The following is a 16,502-nucleotide window of genomic DNA, read 5'->3' on the forward strand; positions in this document are numbered from 1 at the left end:
AAGATGAAAGAAAACATACTGAATTATTCATAAAAGTTTTTGTACTCTTACCCTACTAGTACTCAGATCCCAAAACCAGTACTCCCAGAGAAACTGATGGGGCAAATACAGTATAGTGATTCAAACATAATAGAGGACCATTACACATGTTTGTGAAATAATGGTATATTTTCTGGTTGCCACTAATGTGACAACATATTCCTAAAAATAAACTCATGTCTTGAGGAAAATTTGTATTATCAGTAATTTACTTTTAAATCATAGGCAACCAAAAATGTTAGGAAGCTTGGCCAGCCTGTTCCATAGATCAGCGATCTGTGGAAATATCAATAATCTTAATCTACAAGCAAGACAAATAATATGTAAAGAAGCAAAGGTTAAGTTTTGTGCTGCTTACCTGTTGTAGGGGGAAAAATTAAAAGATCTGTTCAGGGAAATTTTGTTCATTGGCGGTAAGAAGCACACACGTATAAACACTGGGGTTCTCATCACTTTGAGTAGTATATATGTGTTTCCAAATAATTATAATTAAACAAATTATAATTTTCATTTTATACTATTTATATCTTACAAGAATAAATTTATCACTTACCTCTTAAATGTTATTTCATAAAATTCCTCTGAAACCTCAAGATAACGTAATAATTTTGTCTCTATAGCATATGTTCTCACCACTAGGTGGCTCTATTATGAAAGTGCCCCTTAATTTAAAAATTATGTATATTTATTGTTCTTTTCAGTGTATCATACAGGAAAAACAAAAATAAATAAACAAATTTTTAAAAGTTATTTTAGCATAATGAATATTAGCTCACTGTTCTGTGGCGGCTATTAGAGAACATTCTGTTACCTACATACAGATGTGTTAGGATAACTAGGCCACACATTCCACGGAAGCCAACTCATAGTGGCCCAAACAGACAGGATATGTATCGGCCTGCACAACAGGCAGTCCAGGGTTGAAAAATCTATCTGTTCTATTGTGTCACTAAAGACCTACTCTCTTGGTCTCTCTCCATTCTGCCCTCAACAGCTTAAAGCTAAAATAGCTTCCAACCTCCTGGTTTTAAGGTGGTCCTCAGGACCAATCAAAGCCACGTTTCTTTGTTCATGACAGATCAACAGGAAGAAAGCACCTCTGCCCCAACAGCACAAAAAATTTCCATTCTATTGGACTAATCAGGCCACTTAGGTTACATGCCATCCTAAACCAATCACTGTCCCCGGGGGAAGGCAATGACTTGCCTGGCTTCTGCCTGAGTTCCCGAACACTGAGAAGAGGAAGAGAATTTCCGTGATTGCCTTGGACCTCTCAAGCTTGACTCTTGGATTTAGACGATTTGATAAACTGCACGGCAGCTACACTGTGTGTGACAGATGTACAGAGGTTTGAAAGTTGACAGCAATCTTGAGTCCCCCACTGAATAAATACACCATCCAGCTTAAATTACCTACCATTCATACCTGATATTTACTATCTCAATTCTGAGTCAATATCTTTTAATATATTTTCATTTAGAAAAGGATTTTCCTTTGAAGGATTTTCTCCTCAAGAAAAAGTTGCCTTCAATGCCTGAGAATATCCTTTTATAAGATATAGATAAAATATGTACCCAATTTGATGAATAGACATGAAGAAAACATATAACTTTCAAAGTGGTATATATATTTAATTCTACTCTCCACACATAGTCTGTATTTATATTTGTATACACGTGCTTTCCCAATAATTTAACTGTTACCTTAATTATCCTTTCTAGTTAAATAGATTAATAGATATTTGGATATTTACAGCTTTTTTGTTTTGTTTTTTACCATTACAAATTGTAGCCGGACTTTAAATAATACTCAGAGAAGGGAGGGAGATGAGTCTGGGAACTAGGCAAGAAACAGAATTGGTAAAGCTTTGAAGGCCATAGTAAGAATTTCAGTCTTTATTCTCAGGACAGTCACAATCATTGAAAAGTCTCAAGCAGAAATTGACACAACATTGTAAAATGACTGTAACTCAATAAAAAAAAAATGTTAAAAAAAAAAAAGAAAAGTCTCAAGCAGAGGACTGACATGATAAGCCATTTGTTTGGTCTAAGACCATGTGAAGTGAAGAAGGCCAGCTCAGGAGGGTGACTACAACATGAATTGCAAAGGTAGCTCTCTGTTAGGAAGATCATTTCTATTTATGGAGTATGTCCTTTGCTTCCTCTGAAGCCTCCAATTTGAAATAACTTCCAAGACAGCAGGTAGATATAGCCAACTAGAGTCTGCAAGATACTTCAAAATAGGTTTCCAAGATTCAGATTTTAACTTTATATTACATGGTCCCAGTACATGTATTTATTTAACATTTCAGAATATATAAAAAAATCCCATACAGATTATAAATTTAAAACATGCAGAGTAATTTCTAGATGGACTCCAAGACTGAAATCAGAAATAGCTTTGTGGTCAATGACAGAGAGTCTTGAAGGTCATTTAGTTTTTCAGAATCTGTAAAGCTTTTTCAACGCCATGTCATTAGCTCTCCTGTGGTATGACACAGTAGCGCTCATAATGAAGTTATGTCTGATGTAGTTAAAGAGAGATATTGCTTTTTCCCCCAGAAGGTCTTTTTAGACTTTATTATAGTCCTTTTCATTGTGCAGTTGGATGGATTCGCGTGGCAGCAGCCAACAGTAAATTATCAATACAAGTTCTCTGTCTCACTTAGTAAGAGCCAGACTTTCTATCAATTAACCAAATACTGAATTTCATAAACATATTTACATATTTTAAAGAATATGTAGTGTTTCCAGGCAAAGACTCGGGTTCTTTTGTTGTTGTTGTTGTTGTTGTTTTTATTTAAGTGGCTTAAAGAACAACCTACAGATCATCAAGCATTCAGACCCTCAGGAATACTCACCACCAAGTAAGTAATCAAGATATGCTGAGGTGAGACCGGAGGGCCAGGGAGATTTGGGATGGATTTTGTAGGAGGAAAAGGATGAGCACCAATGGGATCAACTGCAGTGACTGAGACTGTAGTTCATCCCATAAATTTCTCTCTTTCACTTTTCCCCTCAGGAAGGCAGGACCATGGGAACCATGGAGAGGGTCCTCCCCAAATTCGTGTGGAGAAGGAAATCTGTGCGGAGCAAGTGGTGGCCTGTGGCAGCCATGAAAATGGACTAGTCAATCTCTTGCTGAACGAAGTGGAATTGACCGGTGGCCCAAGGTGTTGCATTCGAAATCCACCAACATGACTGTGCTGAGGTCACACTTCGCACGAGCTGCTTCCCACAAAAGACTAGACACAGAAGGGACTCCTCTGATGGGGGTTCAGCTCAGGTACTCCCCACCAGCTTAGCTGAAACTTTCTTCAAACTCTCTCCTTCCTTCTTTCTCTCCACAGGAGTCCAAACTACACTAGAATCTGAAGGCTTTCCCCACCTCCGCCAGCCCCAACCCATTTGTTCCTCGCAGATGTGTCCTTCAATATATTTCTTGCACACCTACGCCATTTTGCTGTCTGCCTCTTTGAGGACCCAAACTAACACAGAGTCATCGTTAGTAAGTACAGAAAGAATAAAAGACGTTCTATTAAGTAAGCCATTACCAATAGTGTCAGCAGTGACCTTCATTAGCTCTCTTGGATGTAATCGTCATTAAACCTGCGAATGTGTGTCAGAAAGAGAAGCTGTGTAGTCTACCTCACAGTAGTTCTATAGCTCAACAGTGAGATTTTATTGCAATTTTCTTGAGGTCAGAGCCAAAATTAAAACTTTTGTGATCAAGAAGAACTGCCCTCAACCACTATGTTTGAACACTGAATGAATTTGGAGACTACATTTTGCAGTAGACTTGATAATGTTTCTTAATTAATTTGACCCAAAATTACAAGGCAAAATTATAAGTACTGATATCAGTACTTATATGCAAAACTTGCACTGCAGGAGTGTCATTTCGATGGCAACTAATATTGTTTGAATCATAAATAATGTCAAGTTGTTTTATACACTTCCTAGGTTGTCAAAAGTTAAGATAAAAAGGAACACCTCCATTACCACATATTCCTGAAGAAGATACACTTTTAAGCTCAACCTAAGTTCCAGTAGTTCCAGGTTCTAAGGAAATTTCCATATTTCAAAATTCAGTTAACTGTAAAAGTGAGGAGTTTCCACCCAACCTTTAATTGGAAGTGAACCATCTGAAATGTAATGACATTCCAAAAGGCAAATATCTAGAGAAGGATCTAACGGAATTCTATAAGTGCCTTTCATATGCTCAGGGGTTAATATCAGTATTTGGCAGAACCCATCTCTGTGAAAAGACATTTTCAAAGATGAAACACATAAAATCTCATTACAGGTCAGCATTGATAGATGAACACTTGAAGCTGACTTTGATGATAGGAAATACTCACTTTGAACCCAATAAATGAAATATGATTCCCAAAGGAAAATTCCATTATTCTAACTAATATACTTGTATTATCCAAAAAATGTCTTCCATTATTACGTTTTGAATTTCATCAATAAGATTTGTGGACTCCTGTTTCCTCATTTGTTATATAATGACCTCTATAATAGTCCCAGTTTTGCCTCTTAGACCACAAAGCCTAAAATATTTCATTCCTGACTCTTTACAGTGTAGGTTATCAGTATGGAAGATTCCATAACTAGAAACTAGAAACCATACACAATGCCTTGATTGTTTTCCCTTGTATTTTGATATTAATTAAATATACTCCATTTTCCGGGGTTCTATTTGAGAACAATTCTGTGGTACCTTCAAATACAAACATGTTTGCAGCAAAACAGCTACGTGAGTGGAAAAGTTCTAGGAGGAGCTTCAAATGATGCCATTAAGATTTTCACAGCCCAGTTCCCTTAATCTTATACTGCCCGAAGCCATCATTTGTGGCTTGACACTAGACAAAATTATTTGAAATTGTTCAACATGCTACATTATAGTAGCACTCTTAAGGATATCAGATGCACTATTAATCTCATCTATAAATTATATTGTTGCCTAAAATGTTCTAGCTGTATTTAAGATAAGCTTCAAAATATGAGAATATACCAGTAGCAGCAATCTAGAGTAAAATATATGGCTATGCAGAAATCATGTTTGGGCAGAACAGGAAATTATTTACAGATCCTACAGGCTTTTCTTCCTGGTCCTACCCTGTGGCATAACAGATTTTCATAAGGTGGCGAGAGAAACTTTGGAAGTGAGATAAATATGCAGTTTATACTCAACAGAAAGTTTAATAGTATAAAATACTAAATGAATTTGTAGCCACATTAATAATCTTTAAAAGATGCAACCTTAGAAGTATGGTACCACTAACCATGAGGCTTTGAAAAAATATACACATCCAAAATAAAGCTTTAAATTAAAAATAATGAATATTCATTATATTACTCTTCTGGATGGAATTTCCTGAGTATTATTAAGATTATAAAACAAATTAGACTGAGTTTGTTCATTTTATTTTTAATTTTTTAGAAGATAAATGTTTTGTTAGAATTCATTCATCTCAAACTTATTCCTTCAGCATGCTAATTAATAAAGCAGGATCATGGTTTGTTAGTTAAAATAAGATACTTCAGAGAATTGAAATTAATTTTGAAGTTCTAGTAGGTACCCTGATATCTATCAATCTCCCAGATGATTTGTTAGCATTGTAAGAAGTGGGTAAAGGCATTCTTAGCTTGACTTTGGCAAAAGTGAGAAGAAATTATCCATTTTAGGCTAATCACAATGGGTGAGGAAGATTAATGTAGTTTTTCATTAAGACTAATCTCCATGGATATGTTAGAAATTTCAGAATAAGCTTTCAAATGCTATATATCTAAGTCATTTGTTCAAATGTGATCCAGTTTAATAGTTACTGAAAGCTATAACCATCTGGCAGATGTTTTCTGGCCTATGTGAAATGAGTTGAGGGGCTCATTTCTATTTCTATTGAACACATGTCCAGGTCACCAGAAATACCACCGCAATTTGCACCCTAATTAGCAATCTCAAGCATGTTGTGGGCTGCATGGTAATGGAACATGGGCTACTCTCCAAATTTAGAAATGAATCTATTCAGATACAAATAGAAATGCCCTTGTAGGGTCAGCATCAAGAGAGCTTGCATTTCTGTGTAGTGTAAATTTCAAAAACAAAAAGATTTTTTTTTTTTTTTGCTGAAGGGATTCATTTGACAATTTCTCTGAAACATTGTTCCTCACTAGTAATTGTTTGATAAAATCCAGAGCAACACATTTATTATCATCATGGCTCTAAACATTTTGAGGAAAACAGACCCCTCTGAGAATCTGATAAAAGCTCCAAGAGCCTACCCAATAAAAGTAACTTGTGTACATATACCAACATTTATATGCAATACCAAAGACTCTGCAGAAGACCCTCACCCTAATGCAAGTAAAGATCTCAGAAATTACAATCAAGATATCCACTGTGATGTGCAGACTAGTATCAATGAATACGTTTTTTCATTAAAATAATAGGCCCAATAAAAACACATGGAATTTCTAAATAAAAAGATTCAGTAAAATGGTCACTTCTTTCATATGGTAGTTGGAATGGTACCAATCAATCCCAGATGCTTAAGCTGGTAATTCTCGCACATCTGAGGCTATCTTTCTGTAAGTATATTGCTGTGGTCCTCTAGGCTATACATTTAGCAAAAGTCACTGCATTTTACATGAGCCCTTCCATTGTGTTCAGAAATTTTGAATACCTGCTTTGAAAGACTAAAAGGAATGTCCTTGACATGCAAGAAAAATAATTACACAAGTATGAAAATGAAACTCAGGGGAAAAAACAAGAATTTTCTTTGTACATCAAATATGTATAATATTTAGGTGGGTATATTGCACTTGGAAAAAATCTGCTCATTTAAGTCAACTAAACTGTAATGAGTTTGAAAGAGGCACAGACAGGATAGAAGGGGTTGCTTCCCTTTTGACACAATGAGTGAGGGACAAACATGAGGAAACAGGCAGTGATGGCACCACATGGGAGCAGCCATGATGAGGAAGGACAAGAAGCCCTTACGGGGTAAACCTGCAAGGGTGCTCAGCGTCTCTGGACCTAGAGCTCCTGGAGGGCCGTGTGTATTTTATCTGATTCTAATTCCCACGTCCAGCATGATGACTGGCCAATAGAATGGCACGTAATGGAGATTTTGTGTTGACAATTCAACTTGTTATGGAGTCGGTGGTTGGTGACGGTGTGTATGTAAAACTTATAAAGCATCAGAGCTTTTTGAATAATTAATATGTATAATCATTTATACATTTTAATAAAATGTGTTATACAAATCTAAAGATCAGAAGAGAGGTAAGGACTAATATTATAAATTTTGGAGTTGACAGAAATTAGAGTCAGCATGTGGGTAAGATTGTTCAAGGAGAGAGTACAGAACGAAAAAATAAAAAAGAAGACCAAGGATGGAGACTAGGTAACTTCAAAATTAAAATTTAGGTAAATACAAGAATGCCCTCAGAGTAATAAACGCAAAACCAGGAAGAAATAATATCAAATAAGTCAAAGAAGGAAAGTGTTTTGAAACAGGGAGTTGTCAACCCAGTCGAGTGCCAAGAGAGGTCAAATGAATAAGAATTTCAAAGCATATTTAGGTTTGGAAACCAGAAGGCCATATGTTACTTTGGAGACAGCCATTTCAGAGCAGTGATAGACCATTGAATTATGAAGCAGAACCCAGATTGCGTTTGTCTAGGCAGAGAAAGGCAGGCAGTGGGTGGGCAGAGGAAGTTGAGAAGACAAATACTGATGTATACTTCAGGAAGCTTCTATTCAAACAAAGGAGACAAAGACTCCAGCATTGCAAATGACACAGGCACAGATGAGGGAAATATTGCTCCAGATTTTCCTTCATGTCACTTCAATTCCTGCACCAAGTATAAATCTGCACACAGATTTAAGAAATCTCTGCCAGGAAAGGGAGGTCAATTAAGCGTCACAGCGAATTACCAGAAGTGGTTTGTGGAATCACATTTCCTCTAGGTTTATCTGTCCAAATTATTTGTAAGATATGCCTGAGGGTAAGGAGGTAAAACACCTAAATCCTGGAGACCCCTGACAACTCTGCAGCACCAGCATTCATTTTTTTGTTTTGTTTTGTTTTGTTTTACTTGAATTAGCCTTCTGAGAAGCAACTTAGAAAGGCCAATGTAACATTTCTCAGATTCTTTCTGGTTATAAAGAATATAAAAAAACGAGGGGCAAAATTAGAAACAGAAACACAGACGCCCTTACCTTAATTTCTTCATCTGCAAATACTCGAAGCCAAATTCTACCACAGTTGTCACATTCCTTCCTTGCCGTTGTTTATTTCTACTTTAACATAATTGGTTTTAGTCTATGAGTTCTCTTGTATGTTAATGCATGCAAATATAAATGAATTAAATCAGCCCAAGAATAAAACTAGATGAAAACTCATGTGATCTCCCGCCTTTTTTTTTTTTTTTTTTGGCTAAATATAACAAAATATAACAAAAAGGACAGAACATAAATAAATAAACAAAAAATATAAATAAAACAAAAAGGACATGGTGGGCTTCTGTGAGATGTCCTATGGTCTCCTTCTTTGGTAATCTCATTTTAGTTACAAACACAAGAGAAAAATTGTTTTGGAAATCCTGCCTTTTGGGACAACACGGATGCAACTTGAGGGCATCCTGCTAAGAGAAATAAGCCAGAGAGAGAAAGACAAATGCTGTATAGCACTTATATGTGGAATCTGGAAAAAGCTGAACTCATAAAACAGAAAGCAGCAATGGTGGTTCCAGGTAATGAGTTTGGGGTGAGGAGGGAAAATGGCGAGGTGTTGTTTAAGGGTACAAAATAAATATGTCCAGGAGGGCTGACATGCCACATAGTGATTGTAGTCAACAATACTGTATTATAATCTTCAAAGTTGCTAAAAGACTAGATCTTAATAGTCCCCACTGCAAAAAAAGAAATGATAATTGTGTGACGTGACAGAGGTGTTAGCTAACTCTATGGTGCTAATCAGATTACAATATATACATGTATCAAATCAACATTTTGTATACCTTAAATTTGCACGACATTATATGTCAATTACATTTCAACTAAAAAAATAATAATAAAGATAGTGATATAAGGAAAGAAAACTGGAATTCTTTTCTTCAAGTCGTCTTAGTGACAAGGTCACGTAAGGCTCTGTGAAACTGGATAGGCAGAGTTCACACCTCCACCTGCCCGGGCAAAATTACACATCCCTTCTAGACTCAGCCTAGGCATCAAAATGCAATACTCATACAGTAACTGGACAGATTGTGGCTGCTTGTTATTTCAGTGAATTTCTCAAAACTCTCCTCTTAGTAAATGTAAGCGGGTGACAAAAAGAGACCCAAAAGAATAGACAAATACCAGGTTTTAAGAAGGAATGTGAAAAATAGCCTCTAGCCTGGGAGATCACCTTCTCCTCTGTTTCTCTCTTTCACTTTCTGAAAGGACTGCTTGTGTCTGATCACATGTTTGTTTAATGAAGTGTCTGGCTTTAAATGAGTTAATGAACCTTTGTTCGTGGAACAAAATAGGCAATGCTGGTTTTCATGTGAATAGCAAGCTGATTATTGCTTTATTTCTCCTTAATTATAATATCATTGGGAAGCTTTATTAGAAGTGATTTTGAGTGAATATTAAGAAACTGGTTACACAATGTTTAGAATTTCTAGACCAGTTGTTCTTAAAGAACTTTCAAACACAGATGAAATCAAAGATTCTCTGTTTTAAAGGAGAGAAGGGGTCCAGAGTCTCTCTGCCCAGCCTCACTGGGGTCCCACATCCTGCCCTGCCCTTTGTATTCAGAAGCCTTTAGTAATATAAATCTAGTACGTGTATTTATGTTCACATTCAATTCAGAGAGACCTGTCTGCCCTTAGAACATGAGGATTTCCCAAGATACATTTTGAAATTCACTGACCTAGTCTAGTACCTTCTCACATTCTGTTCCTCTCCTAACGCTGGTTGTTTTATGACTCATAATCACCTTCAACTGTATAGCAAAGAACATGATTGGAACCAAATTTCATAGAAAACATACACAGCACTTGTAAAATGAGGGAAAATTACTCACCTTGTCAATTTGCTGTGATTAACTAAATTAAACATACATTTACTTTTCTCTCATAATGTCAGATGCAAAAGATGATAAGGGTATAAAAATTAATAAACAAAGACCTTAATTAAATGGAGTCTGGAGACCAGAAAGGGGAGTTCCCATGCCCTGCCGTGATAGCAGAGCCCAACAGGAAGAAGGAGGACCCCCTTTTCTTGCCTGGCAAGAAGCTCAGTGAAGGAGAGACAGTCACAAAACAGTGGATGAAAAGCCGCAGACTCTGTTTACTGTAGCTCTCCCAACTTCCTTTTTCCCTCCATAAAAGAGTCCACCTCTTCATGTATGCTGGGGACTTCCACATGTCTCCCCAGGGTTGCAAACTCCAAATTGCAATTCTTCACTGATCCTTAATAAACTCACTTTTGCTGGAGAAATAACTGGCAGCCTATTTGTTTTAGGTTAACAAGAGCATGAGAAGTTTGTTCCTTCCCCTTTTCCTCCTTCAAGTACTGCCTTTTTCATGTGAACCATGCACTCTAGTGATGCCCCAGATTTTTTTAAAAGAAGAAACCTGTATTTAAAGTCATGATTTCTGCAGTAAGAATCATTTTGTTGTGTTTCTCCAAGCAGGGGGGAGTAAGTATTCTAAACAAGGACTATTGAAAATGGGGTTCAAAGGACTTCTCTGATGGTGGAGTTTTGGGACCTGAAGCATCTCGATGGGGTTAGCTCCCCATTTCTGAATTCCATCAGTGTGACCCTGGTAATGCAATGAAACTTAAATTCATCGTAGCTTCTTTTTACAGGCTAGTGTTGCATTGTAAATAAAAAGTGCCAATAGTGGAGTCAGGCCAGGTTCGATATTCTGAATTTTTCTCAAACATAAGGCAGCAACCCATGGCTTTGCAGGTGGTGTCATGTATGTTGTTGTCATACCTAAGAGAAGGCCATTCATATTACAGACATGGCAGATTTGTATGTTGATTGCAACCATTTTTCTGACAGATGAGAGTAAAATCCCAGTTCTAACAAAATCACAAAAGGGACTCAAGGTAGGGGTTTCATGACAGATATTCCCCTTTGGCCCCTTAAAGTCCATTCTCTGTCCATCTCCACCTAGCCCTACCCTGCTCTCTGCCCAAAGAAACCGATTTCTTTTTTCTACAAAATAGAACCCTTTGTCTTCTTGTGGGAGTTTAGCCAGAGAGGAGCCGGGAGACGGGAAGGTCAGGGAGGGAGAGGTCAGAGGAGCTATTTCCCTCTTACGTCCCTCTCCCGGCAGTCAGCCCCACCTGACTCTCTCTTTCTGGCTGACTAGCAGACTGAGGGGTATTTGTCCTAGGTCTCCACACCCACAAATGTAGAAATAATGCCTTTGTAAATAAATATTCCTGACCTTGTTCTATTTTGAAGGTGCTTCTGTTTCTCATAGGTACCCTGACCGCTGGGGGTCCCTTCCTCATTCATTTACAGGCAGTGCATGTGTTGGCCCTTGTTTGTGCTCATGCTCCAGATTCAGGGCCGCAGATCCACTGATCCATGCCTCTGTACTTTCTCCCTAATAGGAAAAAAAAAGGAAATAAATGGACAATTTGAAAAGAAGAGAAATACTTATGGGGAAGAGGACCCTCCCAGAAAATCTAGTACATGTATTTATGTTCACATTCAATTCAGAGAGAAATAAAAATTCCTACACATTCCTTTTCACTATGAAAAACACCACTCCAAAATTCAGAACAACAAAAATCTTGCTTTGGTATTTATTTAAAATGCATAGTGCTCAAAACATAAATGTCAAATCATGCAAACGTTTTAAAACATGAGTCTTATATCCGAACTTCCAACTCCTGGTTCCATTTTCTTTTAACAATTCACAATTTTTTCAAAATGGATATTAGAAAATATGATTAAAGTATTCTAAAAAATCCAAATATGTAAATATTATAAATATATGAAAATATTTATAAGATTATCCTAAAATATGTTTATGCTTTCGATTCCTGATTTATCAATTTAAACAGTACCTATTGAATCAAAATTAGATTAGCTATTTAATAAAATCAATATTAGATTAGCTATTTAATGAAATTACATTTGCTTTCATGAAACATTATATGAATAAATATATTCAACTGCTGTTATGTTTTCAAGGTTTCTATAATTTACCTTATGTTATTTATCTATAACCATGTCCTGTGTTTTATCCATAGGTTGATTACACAAACTGACCAAGAATAGCATTTATCATATGGTATTCAATACTTTAGAATCAAGTTGTATGGGGAAAAAAAAGGAGACAAGTATCCTTACGCTGCTAAATATATGCCAAAGGGAAAATACTCTCAGCATCAAGGTCAAATTAATTTTCTTTCCAGATACTCAATGAATTGCTCCAAACATTGCCACATGACTGTGCTTGTTTCTCTATGTTGAACCATGAATTCAGTTACATATAATTTAAAATGAGAATTTAAAATAATTATACTCTAATCCATAAATTATACACAAATACAGTGTTATTTATGTTAAACCTTCAATGAATTTATTAATCTTAAAAAAAATTGTTAATGAGAGTGAAATTGTAGCTTTAGGAAGGTTACCTTGGTAACAGTTTGGCTTGGTTTCCATGGTTACTAAGAGTACAGCTGAGAGGCTCAAAGAATTACAATTTCCTTTGATTGGTAGATTCTCAAAAATGATGATTTGGAAAGTGACAGGGATTTTAAAAAAAAGAAAAAGATTTTCCTCATGAGGAAAGAGACGTTAAGTGTAATAATAGCACACTGATGGTCAGACACAAGACAGGCTTTTGAAATTTAATGAAACCTCCCTTTGCCTCTTCATAAAAAATTGGACAGACTATCTCAATTTATAACAGCATGAATCTGAAAGCCAAAATTCCTGCTCTTGATTAAATGGCCAAAATATGTTAGACTGTTTATGGAGAACTTTTAAAAATTAGGTTAAAATTTTAATAATTGATTTAAAAATTTAAATGATCCGAAAGGCTAAAAGAAACTTTTTTTATTGCTCTTTATTGTTTTCTAGTTTTGAGTAGGGAAAAATAATATGGTGTAACAGAAGGATAGTGATAAGAGCATTAAGAAATCGAAGTCAGGGACATCTCTGTAGCTACTTGCATATACTTAGGCATATCATTTTATTTACAATTATCAGTGCTTACTATCAAAAGTAACACAGAAACTGAATAACTACCTAAGCTACTCCTTGGAAAATACTATAATACATGATGTTAAGGTCTCTTTCTGTACCTTGAATCCTTTGATTTTAAGATATTTCCTCCCAATTTGGAGAGCACACTGAAGAGACGTGCAGGCAGGCTAGGACAAATGTGGACAGCAGCTCTAGATGCTTAGCCCCTCCCCACTGTGTCAGAGTCACCTAAGAAGCAGGAAGAATGTCTAAGACTCTTCATTTAGATCTTCCCAGCGGGAAGGATGTTTAAAGGAAAGATAGAATGAACAATCTTCCCCAGAGTTAACTGTCTCCTGCTGGAAGGCAAAGCAGTCAAAGACAAAGAACTTAAAAAGCAAGGCAGGCCCTCTGAGAGAGGGGAAAGAGGACCCGTGAAAGGGATGCACTAAAGGCCAGGGGTCTGGACACCTTGACGGCAGTCGCCTCATCTCCTTTACCAGGCGATGTCCCAACCCTGCAAACTCTAACCCCCTGGATCATAGACTAGTCATTCGAGAAATGCTGTGGGCAAAAGCAACAGTTTTCAATTGTGTTTCTATTCCAGCACTCGGTGAGAATGTGGAAATGGCAGCTGGAAGAATGGACAAGGGAAATAATCAGCCTAACCTTCTGAGAAGCAGATGAGGGCTCTAGGAGCCCACTTCACTTTGGATACAAGAGTGTCCACCCCCAAACAGAAACAGGATACCCAGCCAACTAGGACATGGAAACGAATACAAAATAGGCAATATTTAGGTAAAAACATAAATGAGATAAGGGCGTTGACCTGCAAACATCTTGTAGAGGAGCATTCCAGAGAGAGTGTTGCCAAGCAAAGGCTCACTTGCTGCCTGAGTCACATAGAAGCCAATACAATGGCACCGGCTTTTGAGAAAAGAGTATTATTTCGAGGTTTACCAGTAAGGAGACAGGAGGCAAGCCTCTCAAATCTGTCTCCTGATTCAAGGTTAGGGGTGATACTTAAGGGGTTAAGGAAATTTCAGTTCCTCAGTCCTTCCCCCATCCTTGGAATGTATGTTCTGCTTGCCTGCCCCAAGCTAGATGCTACTGCAAGGACACAGCCTTGAGACAGTAAGCTGTTGCTGAGAACATCTGGATGTATACATGACTGAGCCCTGTTAAGGCTTCTATATAACTTTTAAAGTTTAGGTGAGCAGTTGTGGAAATCGATTCACCTTCCAGCTACCCAAGAACATGCCACTTAAATAAGTTCCCTTGCGTATCAAAACTACCACCCACCAATCTGGAGAGTTCTGCCTTTCTTTGGTCTCTCCTTGCCTTCCATGTACAAGGGACAGTATGCAAACCAACAGGTTGTTTCCCATTTGGGGTTATAATGATCTATGCTTCCAATGAGTATTCTTCCATATTTCTCATGTTGGAGATGTGCAAGGGTTTCTTCGTATATAGTTGGAAGTGGAATTGCTAGGGCTTAAGTATGTGTCTCTTCAAATATACAGCTGACTCCTCAAATAGCACAGGTTTGAATTGCCTGGCGCCACTTATACATGGATGTTTCAATAATATACATTCAGCCCTCTGTATTTGAGGATTTTGCATCCACTGATTTGGCCAACCACACATGAAAATTTCCATATGGTATTGGTTGAATCCGTGAATGCAAAACCCATGGAAATGGAGGGCCAACTGTATTCATTGCACTGCACCATTTTATGAAAGGGACTTGAGCATCTGCAGATTTTGGCTTATTAGGGGCTCCTAGAAACAATCCCCTCTGATTCTAAAGAACAGCTATACTAAATAATGCCAAACTGTTTCCAATATTATTGTAGCAACACACACACTTGCCAGCGGTGTGTAAGAGCTAACATTGTTCCATGTCCTGCCAACACTTGGTACTGTCAGCCCTTTTAATTTCTGCCACTCTAGTAAGTGGCTAATGGTATCTCATTCATTTTTTTCTGTTTACTACTAAAGTTGAGCACAGTGCATGTCAGTTTGTATAACATTTCATATAGGTAGAAATTCTTAATATATATTCCCATATGATAAGTATAAGCATTTTTTTAACCTAAAAATATACACATCTTTTACTTTTCATTTATCATTTTCAGTATAATTTCAACTTGTTTGCCAGTATCAATGTGTTACTATTATTTCAAAATAGAAATTAAATATTGAACTTCAAAATTATTTTAATGCACATATATATTCAAAACAAACACATAAGATTCACACGCAACTTCTAATCTGTTCACCAGCCAAGCCTTTTTCTGGATAAATATCTAGAATTTCTCTGTCTAATACAGTAGCCACCCATCCATACATGATTATTGAGCACTTGAAAATGGACTAATGCTGCATGTGAAAATTATAATCTGTTTGAAATATTTGGTTACATAAAATATATTATTTAAATTAATATCACTTGTTTCTTTTAATTTTTAAATGTGGATCCTAGAAAGTTTTAAATTACATATGTGCTTCAAAATGCATTTCTAGTGACCACATTACACTAGAATCTATTTAGTTAACTAGAGAAAAACATAACTAAGGAGATTTCAAAAGGAAAAAATACAACTATACAAAACATCAATATACCTCCCTGAAGCAAACGCAGCATTATTTCTAGTTATGCCCCAAACACAAAGCATACTTGTATACATCTTACTCAAATCACAACTATCATTTGAAGTCAGGATCAAGATCATAATTCTCATTCATTTCTCACTGTTCATACTTTTGCCTGTAGACAAAATAATAAAAGGAAGAAGACCCAAACCAGAAACAACGCTTTTGGTAACACCTATTCCATCATTCTTCTGGCTAACATTTCACAAATGCCTACGACGGGTCAGGACCTGCATTAGACAAGGAAAAGGATGTGCACTGACACAGGCCTCCCCCTCCCAGCCCCATTCAGGGGCTCTCCGTGGCTTAGGGGACAGTCCCATCCCACTCTTTCTGCCACCATGTTGAAAAACGTGCATTTAAACGCAATAACATTTGGGGGATGATCTAGCCTATAAATAGCACCAGAAGAAAACACTAAACAGGCTCTTTTTTTTTTTAAAGCGCCAGTTTCTTTTTATTTATTTATTTATTTTGAGGGGGGTAATTAGGCTTATTTAGTTATTTTTTTCATGGAGGTCCTGGGGATTGAACCAGTCATGCTAAGCACGTGCTCTACCACTGAGCTATACCCTCCCCCATAAACATGCAC

This window comes from Camelus ferus, chromosome 1, assembly GCF_009834535.1.
Source record: "Camelus ferus isolate YT-003-E chromosome 1, BCGSAC_Cfer_1.0, whole genome shotgun sequence".
Taxonomy (NCBI): domain Eukaryota; kingdom Metazoa; phylum Chordata; class Mammalia; order Artiodactyla; family Camelidae; genus Camelus; species Camelus ferus.